The 18786-nt window shown below is 33.3% G+C and overlaps 1 protein-coding gene across 3 annotated transcripts in view; it reads right to left on the bottom strand.

The window, feature by feature from the left end:
• LOC128988666 (polyamine-transporting ATPase 13A3-like) overlaps positions 1 to 16801 on the bottom strand; it is a 54147-nt gene extending 37346 nt beyond the window's left edge. For 2 of the 3 annotated variants that reach the window (XM_054410169.1, XM_054410172.1), the window contains exon 1: positions 1046 to 1062. The gene's annotated coding sequence lies outside the window, so the exon portion shown is untranslated. Of the gene's footprint in view, positions 1 to 1045; positions 1063 to 16740 lie in introns of those variants that run through there. The other variant, XM_054410170.1, reaches the window with a different exon arrangement.
• Positions 16802 to 18786: the final 1985 nt, after the last annotated feature.

The raw sequence follows: 18786 nt of genomic DNA, 5'->3' as shown, positions 1-18786 counted from the left end.
TGTAATGACTCACTTTCTACTCTTGATATGAAATATACTATTTCAGAACATAAAAGTAAAAGTAAATTTTAATTATTACCAATTCAACAAAATGTCATACACTAACATTGTACTCGGCATACAAAACGTAGCATTGTTTATTCCTTTGATGTGTTAATTTTCACGTAACTCCTCTAACTGATTGTATACGCTTCAGTGGGAGGCTTGCAAATCACGTGCTACGAGTACACGTACACAAGTACAGGGCAAGGCAATGAAAATTTATCGTAGAGTACCGGTACCCACCTCAGAAGATTTAAGTGATGTGTACAACATTTTAACTCATTTTCCAAAATTTAGAACAGTTAAAACCTTAAAGTCTCCAAACACACAATACATAGCAGTAATTTAAAAATATTTTGCAAATTAGGGTACTGTCAATTTGCAAACCCCGCTCGTATATTCTGATGCGTGACTTTGGTTTATTAAGTTGAGTTCTGTCAGTCAGTTATTAGGTTTGGTTTCCACGGAATCATTATTTACGTCCCTGAGAGTTGTGGGACTTACATGCGCTGCTTGCCGTAATCGTGGGACAATACATTCTTATCAGGTATGATAACTCTTAAACATTGCATTTGGTGTTATGACTACCGGTAGCTGTTGACTTGCTTCGAATTGAGCAATTACTCACAATTTAACTACGGCAATTAATTCTCACTCGTTCACCTTTGGTTTCTGTGTGTACATCTATTTGTTCCTGAAGAATGTATAAAACGACTGGGTAGATATTTTATAAAGAGGTTAGACTTACATAAACCCGGGTAGACATGTTTAAATATTGTAAACAAAAGACACCTCTTTGTGTTAGAATACTATGTACGGATATATAATAATAATCAAGTGATGAAAGTAAATTTAACTGAAATAAACTAAGATTAAACTTACTCAAATGTGTCGAGGCCATTCAAAACGCCCAGAATTCCGTTTTTATTTACGTATATCTATAGGCAAGTTACCAATGTATAGTTTAACATGCAACGGAAGGACTGTATGAGTAAAAACTTACTTGAAATGTGCCGTAGCCATTCATAATACCCACAAACACATCCTTATTCGCACAAACCTTAAGTATTTTGACGCCGCTTAAAGTCTGCTGATCAGAACAGCAAGGTCATCAGGTCCGTTTGCCAACAAGTTTTTATCAAAACCTGAAACTTTTGCGTCGTACTTTTCTTAACCTGATTGATCTGGTTGAATAAGTTATTCTACAGTTGTTATATGTTAATGTAGTTTTATTGTTTTTGTTTGGTACACATGCGTGGAATGTGTTACAACGTTTGTTTTCTGCGTTGGTTTCTGGTGTCCTAGTATATCTAATAGTTTAACTGTGAAATACAATATTGAATAATATCTCGAATATGAAGGTTTGTTTTGTCTTTTCAATCACACATAACCAACTAAGCGATCATTGGCATATAGAACTTATATTTCAATTTAAGACTTTTCTTCAAGTCTTTTCATATTTTTAAGTCCTTGGGTGGTGGGGAAAGTAAATACATTGTTTAGTCTCCATGGTAGCGAAGGCTATCAGTTTACATTGGCTCTGTTTAGACCGACTTATTTTTCAAATTTACAAAATAGTATATTTCACTACTATATAGTAGCCTACTAGTCACAAAAGTCGACTCGCATGTAAAACACTATCTCGCCCCGAAATGGGACTTTCTTGACGAGTATAGAACGATACTTTCCATCACGATAAAAAAAACTACTTCATCGAACTTAAACTGACCGGGAACTTAAGTTGTTGATGTCTGGCAAAGTATTGTTTGTGTAGCGAAAGTAATATTTATGTCAGGAAAAGTCAGCTGATCACTATTTGTTTTTGGTGTATGGAAATTGACGATTTTCGAAAACCTCAGCTGTAAGGTATATTTTTGAATACAGAGTGATGAAAAAATAAAGCTTCTATATTTTTAAAGATTCCATGTTTTTAATGTCCAATTATTTCTACGGCGTTATTTTAAAAAGTTTTTACTAGCTCGCTTTCTTGTCCGGTACAAATTTTGCAATCAATTTTATACTAACTTCCCGATGAGCTAGAGACTTGAAACTTGAAACATAGCTCACAAATGGAAGACAATACAATATTATATAATTTAATTTTCATATTTCCCTTGGGCTACGCCCCATGGGCTTATTTTTATTAGCTCACTTTCCTACAAATTTTGATATCCTAGTTAGTAGGTAGGCCATACATTCAATCTAATACATAATTATATGAAACGAAACTCAAATTAACCTTAGATTTCCCACATGAATCTGTCCTAATCTGATATAGATTCATGAAAAAAATTTAACATCCACACACATTAAAAACTAAAAAGTAGAAAATAATTTATAAATAAAAAAACTTTTTTAAAACAAAACGTTTTTAAATGCACTAAAAAGTAGAAAATAATTTTTAAATATGTGGAGAGTAATACTTGTAAGATTTAAAACTGAAAACGTGGGGTGCATGCAATTGATAATAATACATTAGTTCAATAGGTGAAGGTAATTGTAAATTATCTATTGCATGCACCCCACGTTTTTCGTTTTAAATCTTACAAGTATTTATACTCTCCACATATTTATAAATTATTTTGTACCTTTTAGTGCATTTAAAAACGTTTTGTTTTAAAAAAGTTTTTTATTTAAAAATTATGATCTGTAGCCCCTGGTATAATAAATAAAATGGTAGTTTTTGCCGTCATTTGATCAATATAAGTTTTTAGCGTGATAATAATATTAACGTATTAAAGCACGGTGGAGCATTGATGAAAGGTTTACAAAGACCAACATTTATTTTATTTTGGAATCCATCACGGTCTTTGGGGTGACAATGGGGCCTGGTTTGTACGGTACAAACAGCCTAAACAAGATAATAATATAAATAACTAGCAAAAATGATTGGCGATTCAGGGAGAGGGAGCAGCTCAAATGCCTGAGATTATTTAATTTATTGTAAGAAAATTATAAAAATAATAAACATGATTACTTACAATACTATACTTACAAAATTAAAAGATGATACTGAAAACATTGCATGCACATAATCTACTGTAAATCGTAAAGATCAGGAAACGTACATCTACATTTTACCATGAATACACGACATTCTCGTCAGCTATACAGGATTACACCCACTATCAAAATTCGGATTCCTACAATAAATAATCAATTTAAAGCCGTTAAGAGAGCAACCAACTACAGTATTAGGAATTTCCACAGTCTGGTCGTTGTGTGTCTGACTACTCTTTCCTTATTGAAGGAAAGCAATTAACTTATCGGTGAGGGTAAAGATATCCGTGTCCGTTTTCCTCCTACCTTCAGTATTATCTGACCATTAAAATCGGGGAAATCCGTTTGCCTATTATATTCCAAAAGGAAATTATATCCAGATGTAAAGAGGAACATCCAATACACAGGAACATCAACAATAATAGACGAAGTTGCTTCAACAATATAATGTTACTGTATGCAAATTTGTTGAATTGGTATTAAAATTTACTTTTCCTACGTTAGATTCTGAAAATGAATTTTTCAACCCAGAGTTTATTGTTTAAAATTAGCCCAAAACTTGTGAATATAATCAGTAGGCTACCTATAAAAGATCGTTTGAGACGCATATTGCATCTTTATTTGCAGTTTGGATTTAGCAGATATATTTATTTATTAAACAAATAAATGTGCAAATTAATAGTGTTTATGCACTATATGAGTAATTTATTTTGGGTTTTAAAGGCTGTACAATGAATAAAAGAATAATAGCATGACCTTTGATTTGACCCCATGTTTCAGTCGAACTTTGGATTTATAGGTCTATAGACAAATAAAATATAAATATACAAAATATAAATACTGCATGAATATTTTGTACTAAAAATACTTCGATATGAATGCTGTCTGATAGTGCTTTCAAAAAAATAAAATTGGGATTTTATGCAAACACAGAATTGAATTTTTGTTATTTAAAATAGTATGAACATTTTGACATCACGCGCTAATGTTATATACTCCATATATATACTTTTCTCATTTAACTTAAAAATAATCATATTCAAGAGCAAAACAACATTTTCTGGTAGAATATAGATAGTTAATCTTTAGAGTATAGTTTAGTGTATCTTCAAATGGTTTTAAAATAAAATTGTTAAGACGACCTCTGATTTACCGTGTTTTAGTAACTATACAAATTTGTGAGAATCTTAACTTTGGTGTTGTGTCTTTCTCACTATGTAGGCTACACCAAGGTCGCACTAGGTATATCTAGTGCGTCCTTTACATACCTAACCACAGAGAAAGACCTCACTCCAAAAACCAAACTTTTAGGTTCAGGGTAAAGCTTATCAATACTTTTAATCTTCTATATATTAATACGCAAGCAGTTTTCTTTTCACAGTCATAACTCAATAACGGCTTGATGGATTTTAAAGTTTGAGGTGTCAAATTAAAGGTATTTTCACGTAGATGTGCAAATACGTCTCAGAATATTTAGAAAGGGCACCACTTAAGTACACTTAAGGGCTAAAGTTTGGAATGTGGCGCTATCTGTTGACATTTGATCAAACTCATTTCCCTTTGTTTACAAATAACATATGGACGTAGTTTGAAATAGTTTTTAAGGTTAACCACAGACAGCAGGACTTAAAACTTCCAGAGCAAAGCTGGAATTTATATTTTGTTTCAATCTGTTAACTAAGTCTGGTTCATAATGACAACAAAGTGTTTAGGAATATATATTTAATAAATATAATTCTTTTTGTCTATGGTTAAATCGAGTTACCTTACATCGTATTTTACTGATTATCATGTAGGTAGTTACAGTTCGATGTGATGAAGTGAATGTTTAAAAGTGATTATTCACAGGGCAGTTACCCGTTACATTACCATATGATCATGCAATTTACAATGTGTATCAAAATTCCAATTCCTTTATAGTGTTTTCTGTTGTTTGGTTAACTTTCTTATTTAATTTCAATTTAAAATCAAATGCCGCCAGTACGACGAAGAACTGTGAGTGGCTGGAGGGAACGCGAACATGACCGCTTGCATCAACCTGTCAATTGAACATTTGATGGGTAGGTACACATAGTGGTAGTACCACCGTTGTGATAGTCCAATCTCGGACAAATGAACGTTAAATGTTTACATTGTAGTGGCTTACATATGTTTAAGCAAGAAAAGACTGGCCGAGACAGTTAAGTTTGTTCTCTTTGTTGCCATAAATGAAAGGTTCGTTTACCTCATTTGTGCAATTCACCACAATAAACTTCGGGTTCTTATTGGAAACTCCCAATCTGAAAATAGGACTGTTATCCAGAAATTATTTGGATAGAGTTCGTCAATTCAGTTCTGCCTTTACCATGGTCAGCTCCAAAGCTCATTCAGATGAGAAAGTTCCACAGGGGATCTACAATTGTAAGATCCGTGATACGTTTTATCACCGAGTGGGTCCTCTAAGTCCTCAAGAAGGTGATGATCCTGAATACGCACAGATATATAAGTAAGTACGACAATGTTACTAGAACCCAAAGGAGGACTAAGAACAATTAAAAAAAATGCAATGAAAAAATATGCGGGAAATAGGGTCACAATGCCAACCCATTTGCAAATCTTTGAAGACTGTGGCAGACATTATGTAGGGACGAGAGCTCCGAGGAGTCAAGTGAGATTCTTATGTGCATAATAAGAGACAGAAGAAGTGTCTTCCCTCGCTACAATGGTACTACCTGTGTAGATTTCGCAGTAATTTTTAAAGCTGAAAACAAAGCACCACCTGGCCAAATAAATCGTATAGTTTTTTCCAACACTAATTATGTTAAACGCGTATCCATTTTAGATCCGTCGTTAGATCCACTTGCTTACCCTCTTATGTTCCCAACCGGAGACTTGGGTTGGGGCCCCTAATTTAAATACGCCTAAAACAGAACATATCAAAGAAATAATTTAACAATGCTAGAATAAGAGTAGTGGTGGTTGGCATCAAGAGAGGAATTGAGCTACATTAGGTCAAAAGCTCACTTTACAGTGTGTGGTTGACATCTACGTGCTCAGAGAGTGCATCCGCCTACTATACATAAGAGATAACCAAAGCAGTATGAGAGTGAATGTAAATTTCATAATATTTTTATATTTCTATAATCAGTCATATAAATTATTTTAGAGTGACTCTTTGATTAAGGTCTTCTGTTTATGTTTTTGTTTATTTTTTTATACAAGTTTCAGTTTTGCTCGATTTCGAGCAACAGGTTATCTAGTAAAAATTAAACTCGAAAATGTAGACGAAAACAATACTTTCTTCATATGTAAGACAAGTTAAATATGTCCTATTATAGAGACTGATTACGCAGGCAGTTCGTCCACAAGTGCATTACAGACGCTTACGTACTCACAATCTCAACAAAACAAGATTCAAAGACCACACCCAAAGTAGTAGTAGTCAATCCTACTCTGCAAACACTCCCCAAACAGTTTGCCAATACAGAAAGTCGAGGTGGAAACCGGATCGCAAAAACCGGAGGTAAAAAACCGGTAACCGGAAGAATCCGGTTCGTGCACGTGACGTGAGTGATTTGAACGTGCAAATTCGAAACTTAAATTGGCGTTGATTAATTGCGAAGAAAATGTTAGTGACATCGGCATTTGTTGATCAGATACGGCTATCAGATCGTTCGCTCAGAGAAGTTTGTTTCTAGAATGTTCAAGTTGTTGACAACATTGTTTGTCAAGGTTGATCTGGTTTATGTATACAATTATAAAAAGAGAGCTATTAAATGTAGTGATAATTTGATGTTAGTGATTTAAATTACTGAGGATGAAAGAAGTTAGTGACGATGTTTTGTAAACAAATATGACACTTTGTTGACAATTTGGTGTGGTTGAAATAGTGATTTTTTTACTTGGTTGCATACGTTTGTTAAATCCACCCCTAAACCAGTTTTTAAAGACTTTCCTACAAATTTAGCTATTTCTGTATCCACGGAAAAACTTATGCTTGAGCTATACTGTTTTTTTACCTATGGATAAGTCCTTACAGAATTATTGTTTTTCCTATTGTGAGATTTTGGAGTTTACTAAAATAAATTTTAACGCTACCACGTCGCAGAACAAACGTAAAAGCTACAAGTTAAAGCCGACGTTATTTATTTTGGACGTAACAGTGAATCTAGTTATGAACTCCTATTTTTAGACTGATTCAATACAGCCATAATAAATAAACCTTAAAATTGATTAATATGCACGTTTGCTGCCTCTGAGGTACAGTAGGCATACTTTACACATTTTTTACGACTAAAAATATCGGATAATATCGGATGGAGGTATAAAAAACTGTAGCCATGTATCCGACAACATACACGAACAAAATACTTTGGTAAGATATTCCAAGTATCTGTTATCCGTATGTATCAATACTGGATAGCGGATTCTTAAAAAATACTGCATAGACACAATAATATTTTATGATAGTTGATTTTCATGAGATACATGCTTAAACTTGGCAATCCTTGAGATTAAATCTAATCTTTAGCTTTAGAAAATATATCTTTGATAATAAATTATAAAGGTGTGCAATGCTGACCCCAGAAGTGCAAATGATAGTGTTGCTTTTCGACGACAACTATTTCCATGTGAATGTACTATTGAACAGATAAAATGTAAAACATTAGAAGTCGTGTTTTGTTTACAATTTGTTTCTTGTTATTTCAATCATTTAAAACCTCGTTTAACCAAATTTAAACGATCCGATCATAAGTAATAACTCGTCCCCTAGAAACGAAAAACGAGCTTCAAAATTTACAATGGTCAATTAGTCTACTTGTGTTGTTACTATACACGATTTTGAACACATTCTAAAACGTATCATAGTGGTCTTTGAATGCATTCTTAAAAAAACTCAACAGATTAAGACTTGTTAAAAATAGTAGTTTACGCAACGATTGCGTAAAGATAGTGTTAACGACACTAGTAGAAGTTTTTAAGGCCTTCGCCTTAACACTATTTACGCGAGTTGCGTAAACACTACTTTACCTACGACAATGTTTTAATTGCTAAAGAGGTTATGCTTTCGTTTATAACCTCTCATTGACACTGACAGTGATGCAACGAAACATTTTACAAAACATAATTGCACTAAACAATTAAATTACCGAACAGCTGATTAGTTAAAGTTCGAATAATTACAGATTTACTTCTTCTCTCTAAATCCTTGAACCTCATTGGTCCGTTACCCGTATTATTATGAGTAAAACAAAACGATGCTGTTATGAAAGTAAACAATTCTGCTATGTGAAACTTTTTAATTCTTTACCAACTACAGTATACTGAAACGGCTACTTTAAAAAACGGTCGTAGGTAAACACTTTAAAAATCTCAATACAAATGAGTTCTTACTAAAAATCTGAGTTATATATTTATTGAGCAAAAACATTTTCGTTCACATGTTAAATGTTACCAAGATCTATGTAACAGCTATGGTTACAGCTTCAAGCATTAAATCAACCTTGAACGTGTTAACAATGGTTCATTTTTGTAACTCGCGAATGTGAATCCTTCACAGCTGTTAAAGGTAAAAACTATCGCGCTTCACAACAATTGAGGTAATTACTGACGTTTAAAGACAACATTTTGTTATTCGATGAAAGAATTCTGGTAATTTACACTCACACCAACAAACAAGTTATGTAAGAACTAATTAACAAAAAGAATTTGTTTTGCCGTTCCTCAAGAGTCAATCCAGTTTTAGGTAATGGTCCAAATTCTGATTCTGTTTACAACTAAGACTGAAGGTTAGTTATTTTATCAGTTATAACATACATTGTAATTGTATACATTGTAATTGTTTTGAAATACATACTACAACCCGACCTTAGCATTCTAAACTTGAACGTGTCTAACTCTAGCATTTAAAAATGTTCGTTTGAACCCAAAGTAGATTATAAACATTTATTTGAATTAAAATAGATTAATAATACTCTATAAATTTATTCATCATAATAATAAATGGTTTTTAGTCGAAGTGAATTTTGTATTTGGTTTATGGGACGTTGGGAATTATGGGTTTATCGGAATTTTGTTGTATACCCTACTATTTTACTCTCCTCGATTTGAAGGCCAACTGATCTTCCTTGGTCATTTAAACACATTCTCTATGGTTTTTTTTAGAGATAAGCTGAGTATTGTATGCTTCTGCCCAGCTTATAAGAATATGTTTACTATCTATTTATATCACAACCATAAACATTTTTACGAAAAAATACAGTGAAAAGCCCACGCTATCAACCCCATTGTTTTCCCAGTTTGGTTAAAATAGTCCTAATCACTGTACTATAACGACTCTACATTAACGAAAGATATTTAGCTATTATAAAGTCGTTTGAGGTCCATAACAAGCTATTTGAACGCAAAACTAAATTGTTTACGATTATTTGTTTACAAATTACAAACCTTCAATTACCATGATTATAAATACTCGTGTTATCAGTTTTCCTGCCTAACGAATCAATGAGTTGGTATCAGTGGGCTTAGCGGTGACCTTGATGTTCCTAATCCTTCATAGAACCCATTTTCTGTTATCATTAGAGTATCATAACTCATTAACACCTGATAACTCACCAATTACTTGAGTGAGCTAGAGAGAACAACAAACCTACACTGTACTCTATCACTCAAGCATTTCATGGTAATTAACTATGTATCCACTTTAAAGTTAGCACTACTGTTGTTGTGTTGTAGACTTCGTGATCGAGGCTCAACTTAGCTTAGGATAAGCTTACCTTATCTAGAATTTTATTGCAGTTTAATCATGTCGGAAAAATTGTGTTTTTTTTTTGTAGAACTCACACAGTATTTTTAAGTTCAAAATTTGTTATTGATTGAACTTATAAAAATGTATTACATATTATTGTTACATTTATTACATATTTCCAATTTTATATGCAAAAACAATGTTGTGCGGTGAGTTTATTTGTTTACGAATAGTTTTACATAGTACCTCAAGTGATTTCGCCCTACTCGCCTCTTCTTAGAAAATTACACATTGAAAAATAGTCCCAGTTAAATCACCAAAATCACAACCCACCAAAAAGATTAAATATTTAGAGTTCGTACCTCATAATAAGAATATGCCTCAATTACCATTGACTATGGATAATGCAAGCACATGTCTAATGCTATATATAACTTATGCCTATTTTTGTAAACGCTTGATGTCGGGGAACCCATAAGTGTTGTTTTTAGACTAAAAGCGTTCTCTCTCAAGGAAAAATTTTAGGTTTGCGCTTTCTTTTTCACTGCAATCCTCGAGGAAATCATTACTTAACGTAATGATTTGAACATTTTTAGATTTAGTTGCGGATTATTATCTCGTAATGATTTAACACTTAGTAAAACCACAAGAAAAGACTCTAATCGTCGATGCTCACTCGACATAGCATATATTGCCGGAAACATGACTTTAAAACTGTCTTCAGCTGTTTTGTGAAGAATAAGAATGACATTAATAGTACATTTCGTACCTAGGGCCGAAAATGAGGTTTTGCCGGCTCGAGATAGTTTTTAAGTTCGAGACGAAGTCAAGAACTTAAATCGATCGAGAGCTGCAAAACCATTTCGGTCCGTGGCACGAACGCTATTTTTCACCACACTTTACCCTATTACCACTATAATAATGCACACTGATAGTCAACACAACTACAACTTTAAGGTTATGCGAAGAAATAATTTTAGGAATCAGCAAAAATAAAAATAAATAGTTGCTAGGCAACGGTGACAATAACACAATTAATTCTATTGCAATGCTGGATTTTGATTGTGTATTTATAATGCATTCATGTTTTAAGTAAGTTAGCGGACAGCTGATTTTGCGGTCCCGGTCTGTAAAAACCTGCTCGGTCCCCAAATTACGATGACAGCTGGCATGGCGAGCAAAACGTAACTTTCAGCCACCAATAATTAACGTATGTAATACAGCCAAAAACATCATAGTGTGGTGAAAACATCTTTTCACCACACTACGATGTTTTAGCCGTTTTACAAACGTTTATTGGAGGCCGAAAGCTACGTATTGCTGTCCATGCCAGCTGTCATCGTCATTTGGTGACCGAGCAGGTTTTTACATCCCTAGGGCTGCAAAATCAGCTGTCCGCTTACTTTTTTAAAACATTAATGAATATTAAATACACAATCAGTATCCATAGCAATGCAATAGAATTGTTTTATTGTCACCGCTGCCTAGCAACTATTTATTATTATTTTTGAAACTATTTCTTCACCTAACTTAACCTTAAGTTCTAGTTGTGTTGACTTTAGTGTGAATTATAATTGTGGTGAATAGTGGGAATATGGTATAGTGTGGTGAAAAATGGTGTTCGTACCACTGACCGAAATGGTTTTGCAGCCCTTGATCGTTTTAAATTCGATTTCGTATCGAACTTTAAAACCATCTCGAGCCGGCAAAACCCCATTTTTGGCCATAGGTACGAAATCTACTATTAGGAGTATGATTTTATACAGTTATGTTACCTATGTAGGCCTAGTTAACCTGTTAGTTATCACTTGCGCCGCCGTCGCCAAGTGACAGGCGTGTGTATGCGTGTGTGCGCATAAGTGATCAATCTGCAAGTGAGATTTAATTGTAGGAGATTGTGAAAGTCGGGACGTTTGCCAAGTGCTTGTCGTTTTATGGTGGATTAATTCTACGTTTGATGAGTACCAGTTTATATGTTGATCGAAATCGATCATAGTTCCAGTTTGACCACTGTGGCAGAATTATCATTCTCACATTCCATTCCGAATAGTCGCTGTTCGTTAATGTATTGTTGATCAATCATGTTGTGGTTTTACTAAACAATGAATTTCCTGATGCCGATGCTTATCTAATGGAGATTTAAAGCTTTCAGGGATTAATCGACAAATAATATTAATTATTGTTGGTAAATAACTTAATTGGACTGATAAAAAGACTTGATATGTTGTTGCTGCTAAACAATAGTCACATGAGTTCACTCATATAATGAGGGTGATGTGCCAACACCAGACATAAATCGCTTCTTATCAATAAAAAAATTACAAAAAAGTAAGTTGTTACAAAATAGCATTAACAACTTTTTAGTACGGTATAGCACCTTTTCTTCAATCGTCCCCGCCACAGCAACCTGCAGAATAGGCAAATTTCCTTTGTTCAATCTTGTGGGCTTCACTCAACTTTGTTAATGAGTGAAGCCCACTGGGTTGATCAATGTAATAAACCTCGCCTAAAACATGTCATTGAAAAATAGATGTATTTCCTTCAGCCTGATTTAATTTAAACTCAAATATTTCCTTTAAAATGTTGGATAAATTCCCTATTTAAATTAAAATAGGTTTTAATGAGTGCAACAGTAGTCTGTTTATTGGTAAACAGTTCAAAAAGCTGGTATAAAATAAGTAAATTTGCCAAATTTGATCAACATATACTCATAAACAAGCAAAACAACAGTAGTTTACTTATTCCCAAATAATAACATGGGAACTTTAAAAAAATATACAGTTTTAAGAATTTTCTCCATAATTATTATGCGTACACGTACAACAACGTACGCCCTAAAAAACGTACATATGTTAATTTTTTTAGTTCTACAAAATGGTTAACAATTTTGAGTTTTTGAGTTATAAGAGTCAAAAAGTAAACGGGAAACCCAATTTTTAACCCATAAACCCCTGTTCCCATAGTCTGATTATGCTCGTTCGTAAACGTGTTCAAATAAACGTAGGTTTACACATTCATACAAAATGTCATAAAAATCAGATTATTTTTACTCGAGTTATCGTGCTCGGAGCGCATGAAAAGAGCCCAAAATTTTAATCCCCAAAAAGGTTCACTAATCTTAAGCATGGAAAGAGCCCGGGTCTCCACAGGTACCTGAGGAGGAGGAAGCTGACTATAAATTGTGTGTGTATATATAGTAGTGTTTTAGTAAATAGTGTTGTGTTTGGTTGGGTTAGGTTAGGTTAGGTTAGGTTTGTGTTAGGTTGGGTTAGGTTAGGTTAGGTTAGGTTAGGTTAGGTTAGGTAAACAGACTATATCTTAGTAATGTAAATATCTTTGAATAATATATATTTTATTAATGTATCTTTTAAAAGTGTATCTTTTAATATTGTAAATAATTTCATGTAATTCAACTGTGTTATTTGTTCGTTATATTTTGAAGACCCGTTGTGAAAGTTCTAAAAAGAGACCGGGCTCTTTTCGCACCATCCTGGTTGGGACCTTGGAGGTCCGGGCGCTTTTCAAGCGTCTGCCTGAGTTTTTGGGCTCTTTTCATGTGCGCCCATCGTGCTAACGGGGACACAAGCACATTATAAATACGTGTTTGAAGCCTATATACATTTGAACGGATGGTGTTTTTGGCCTAAAAGTACATTAAAACGAAAGTAAATCGGTCCGGGCCTAGATCTTATGAAAAATACGGTAATAGCTTATTCCTTATTTGGGAAATTCGCTAAAAACATTTAATACTTCCACTTTATGTAAATGTTACAGACAAAGCATAAAACAAGTTATCTCCTGCCGGAATGTTACATTCGTATTTCTGCACACTTCACACAACACGTTAGCATTGGCTTGGCACCAACGCTGCGTTTGGCATTTCACATTCCAGTTTACCTTGTCTCCAGAGGGTGATTTGAACTATTTCCTCGTTAAACCTGAACGTTTATCCAAGGGGCAATTAACATTAGCTTTTTATTACTTGGGGGCCGAGCTTTGCTTCATGCGCTTTGGCCTAAGGTCACCAGGTACTGATGAGGTGAATTAAGTCAAGTTGTGCACTAAAGTTGCACGACTTGCTATGCAACTGAATGTAGTGGTCCAAATCTGAGCTCATAGTTCGGCAACTCCAGCAGGCCACACATTGTATATCTACGACATGGGGCATTAATTGCGCCAACTGACCTGAGTCAGGTATTGGGTATTCCTGAATTGCACCAACTACTCCAGGGAGCCACCCGAAACGTTCATTGTCGGCTGGCCGTCTTTGACTGTGTAATTTAGTAGGTTAGGTTGGGCTAGTCAGGTTAGTATAGGATATAAGTTAGGTTAGGCTAGGTTAGGATATATTAGGATGACATGTAAACAAGGACATTCCTTCTGCCGGCAACTCACCCCTCCCTAGCGTATTAGGCTTGGCGGCTTGGCGCAACTAAGGAAATTTTTTTTGGGTCCTTTGAGGGCTTGGCGCAATTCAGGAGATCTTTGGCGCAATCAATGCACGACCCTACGACATATGTCGTGTCGTATTTTTGAATTAAAACTACGTCTTTTGCTAGTTTGAGACAATACCCAATTGTGGTCACTGGTCAGTCGAGTCCAAAACTACCTCAGGAAACTAAACTTTGTTGTTGCTATTGTCTGACTCAGAAGGTCAATTCCCTTACTGGGTGCCGTCAAAAAATTGCTGCAAACGATTTTGCTAGGATATTGAATTCATTTATAAAACAGATTTAAATTGGCTATTAATGGGCATGGTATCAAACGGTTATTCTGAGTACACCTGACTTCAACCTCTTGGCCACGATCGAACCTCTGTCGAACAACGCGAAATAAACCCCCAAACAGATTACTAGCTAAATGAGCCCACTCAACGTAACATTTAGAACAAAAATCTACACGAAATACACTCAGCGTTGGAACACAACTAATAAAACCCACACAGGTACGTGAATATACACGCTACCTACAGTGGATTAGTGGATTTTTGGACAGTAAATTGTGTCGGATTAGAGGGGTTTTAATGTACACAAAGCTATTTTAGTGAGTTGAATCATGTTGAATCATTGTTGATTGTTACAAAGGGGTTTAGATTATTTATAACAAAATAAGTACCAGTGCCCTATAAATTCTATTATTATTTTTAAAAGGAGTCCTATGATAATCGTGAATATTCGTTTGATTTTTACATACAATACATTCTAGCTATTTATTGGGTTTTAAATGTAATGAATTGGTCTGTCTTTCGAAACGCCGTGATCCACAGCAATCATAAATATTTTTTGGGGGTGATGGTTTAAAAAATTATTAAACATCCACACAGTTGAGCCATAGTTTTTTGTTATGATGAGTTAAACATAGACTAACCAACACAAGTAGACTTCTCAACCCATTGTACATTTTGAAGCTCGTTTTTCGTGTCTAGTTCATGTCACATGTCACAGTGTTCATGTCACTGTGACACTGATCGATAGTCTCGACGAAATTTTGTATCAATTATTTTAGGGTTAATTTCATGATTTGTGCTTTAAAATATAAATATGTAAATAAACAAGGGAAAATTAAATTGTTCAAACGTTTTGTTTGAACAATTTAATTTTCCCTTGTTTATTTACATATTTATTTTTTCATTGAAATATTTTTAAGTTAGCTCTGTCAATGGACAGAGATTAACTAACGTTTTATTAAAAGTTGTTATTGTATTTGCTAAATGTTCTAAAAATGAACAGATTGTAAATAAAATTGTAAAAAAAAAAACTGTTTGTTTATATAACCAGGGGACGAGTTATTGTTTATGGTTGGATCGTTTTCTTTGGTTAAACGAGGTTTTAAATTACTGAAATAACGAGAAACAATGTAAACAAAACACGACCTCTACTTACAGTGCACCGGACAGAACTAACAATAAAAAAATTGGCTTCAACTGTTCTATTAAGTATGAGAAATCTACTATCCATGGTTTAAGTTCCCATTAACAAAGTCCTACAATGTACTGTCATTCTTTTGGTATCAATAATAAATAGCATTAACCAATAGAAGAGTAGTGATAAATTTAATGACATTTGAACACCAATTTGCACAGTTTTAATCTTTATTGAAATTTTGTTAGCATTTGGAATTATTATTGTTGATTTAAAACAGTTAGTGCCACGGAGTTGTTAGTTGTTATGTTTTATGTTATCTGCAATGTGTCTTATCAATAACATCTACTCCAACATCGAAGTCGGAAAGCTGTACATAAAACACTGTACAGAATACAACTCAGTCTTCTAAATTTGTGTAATATTTTGTAAAAAGGATTTAATATTCAAATTGAAACATCCTGTAAGGAGAGGATTATAAAATTCAGTTTTATATATTTTTAAACATTGATAAAATCTCTTGTAACAGTGCTTTATAGAAAATTAAATCATAACTCTCAAAGATAGTATGCATGTATACATTTATACTGTAAAGGCTTTAATTATGGGATTTACATTATTCTAAACGGACAAAACAAACTTGTTGTATTGTGATGTACGCTGTGCCGTTTAATTCATCTTGATAATATTCTATTGTTGATGAAAATGTCAATGCATACTCCATTAGGTACAAAAATGTCAAATATATTAAGTTATACCATTGACTATTGGATACTATACTATAATTTTTAATTGACCATTTTTATTTAGTCTTCATAAAATCTGTGTAGTAATTTTTATAAAATAAAATGTTAACTAACCAAATACTGTAGTATTGTTCCCAAAAAATAGATTAAACATTAAAATAATATCACTCCAAAAAACATATTGAAGTTTTAAAGTAGAAAAAAATTCCAAAACATCCTATCAAGTATCGTTTTTATTTACTTTTTTGACATGTAAGATTTTCCAAAATTCCTTCAATTACACATTGTTGTAACTCTAAAAACAAAAAACATATTTTTACATCAACATAAATAAAAAATATATTTACAAGAGAAAAAAACTTACGATTTTAAGATAGTGCCTGTGCCTCCTAAGCCTAGGACAACTCGCCAAGTGTGGCCTACAACACTGTGCAATAAACAGTTCACAGCACTGTGGGGGGAGGGGGCTATCCCCCCTCTGAGACAGGTGTCTGTCAAATATCAGCTGTTACATTGTTGACAATATCTGTTGTTACTGTTGTGGATTTAGTTTTATTGAATGTAAGTTTATTAGTCAGCAGTCAGATTTTAATAAACTTCTGTTATCAGATTCTGACTAACTCAGTAAGTAAATTGGATATATTTTTTCTGATAAAGGTAATAAATTACATGCATTTCTAAGAAAATTATGAGTTTATAGGAAAGTGAAGGCTATTGTTATGACACTTGATTGCAAGAGGGGTGTTCAATAATTGTTGTGCGCCTAAGCTAAAATGTTAAACCTCGCTTTATTAAAATAGAAGTCCTCATTTAATCGATTCAACTGCAGTCAAAAATTCTAAAAAACTGTAAAAGTAAAATTAAATGTCCATGATATTCTTATTGAGAATAAGTAAACTTATGTATTTTGCTTGATTATAAACATATTTTGATAAAATTTTGGAACATTTATTATTTCATTCTAAGCTATTAACTTTTTACTAAAGAACACTTTACAGTATTACCTTTCCTGTAGTAGCAAATCTATTTACTCGTTAAACTAATAGCCTATTATTTAAATTTGGAATAAATATGTCACTTTTAAGGAGTTAGTCAACTAAAACTGAAGCTATGCCAATATTTCCATTTCTAATCCAAGGAAAGTTTAAGCGGTTGTTAAACATTTATTTTAAACAAAATCATTTATTGTAAAGAATCTTACTTATTTCCTATAATAAATGGCAAAATCACAGAAGAATATACTAACCTGATAGTTCTATAGAATATTTTTATATTCAAGCAGCTGTTACTTAAAACAAATTATATATTGCACTAAAACAAACTGAAAATTTTAAAGACTGCTTTTAAAAAATTTTCAAATCAAATCAAATCAATTTTATTTCCACAATATATAAAAAATTTACAATTTTTCAAAAAAATAAAATACAAATATATATAGTCTTGAAGCATTATAGAGTAAATTGATTACGTAAATTAATTCTAGTAAAATTAAATTTATAAAGTTATAATAGTAAAAACTTAAATACTAGTTGAATGTTTGCTCCGGCTTGAATAATAACTAATGTAATAGATAAGGAAATGAGTCTACATGGACCTCAGTGGTCTGTACGTAGACTCGAGTTGTTAAAAATTATATATATTTTTGAGCTAATTTGAAATAGAAGAAAAAGTTTAAGATTAAATAAAAATTTACTATGTGCTATGGGAACGTGTAAAGATAAAGATAAGTTTATTTATTAGAACATCTAGCATTTTACTATGTATATATTTATAGTCTGTCATCCTCTTACGAAATAAATGAACGTATCAATGAGTATAGCATTACACATCTATAAGTATAAAAGAGGATGTTTGTATATATATTTGTTTGGCAGTGATAAACTCAGACACCGCTGAGGCGATTGCCACGAAACTTGGTACATACGTGTAGAATTTCATGGAATAGGTTTATACACCATCAATTTCATGATCCGTCCAATCGGCTCCGCCCCAGTGGCTCTGGAGTTTCCCATGTTAATCTTATGAGAAATGGAATTAATGAATCTTAACAGCTGTTTCAATTAAACAAGTTGATTCTGTTCTATGATGTTCAATAGCATTAAAGTTACAAGGATTACCAACAGGGTGCAGCACTATTATTTCTTTTACATTTATGACAACAGCTAATTTGCAACCAAAAGGTGAGTGAGCGTAGCGAACGAACTTCAACCTGGAGGCGAGTTAGCGTAGCGAAAGAGCTAACCTGAAGGCAAGTGAGCGCAGCGAACGAGTTCCAACCTAAAGGTGAGTGAGCGTAGCGAACGAACTTCAACCAGGACGTGATTGAGCCATGCGAACGAGATCATCTTGAAAATTAAGAAGTTAAACGGTGCAAAGCCCGCGGGTTACAGCTAGTATAGTATAAATAAGT

The sequence above is a fragment of the Macrosteles quadrilineatus genome, unplaced genomic scaffold (assembly GCF_028750875.1).
Source record: "Macrosteles quadrilineatus isolate MER2022 unplaced genomic scaffold, UCM_ALF_1.0 Scaffold_3__2_contigs__length_128488019, whole genome shotgun sequence".
NCBI lineage: Eukaryota > Metazoa > Arthropoda > Insecta > Hemiptera > Cicadellidae > Macrosteles > Macrosteles quadrilineatus.
This window is presented reverse-complemented; position numbering and strand designations above follow the sequence as displayed.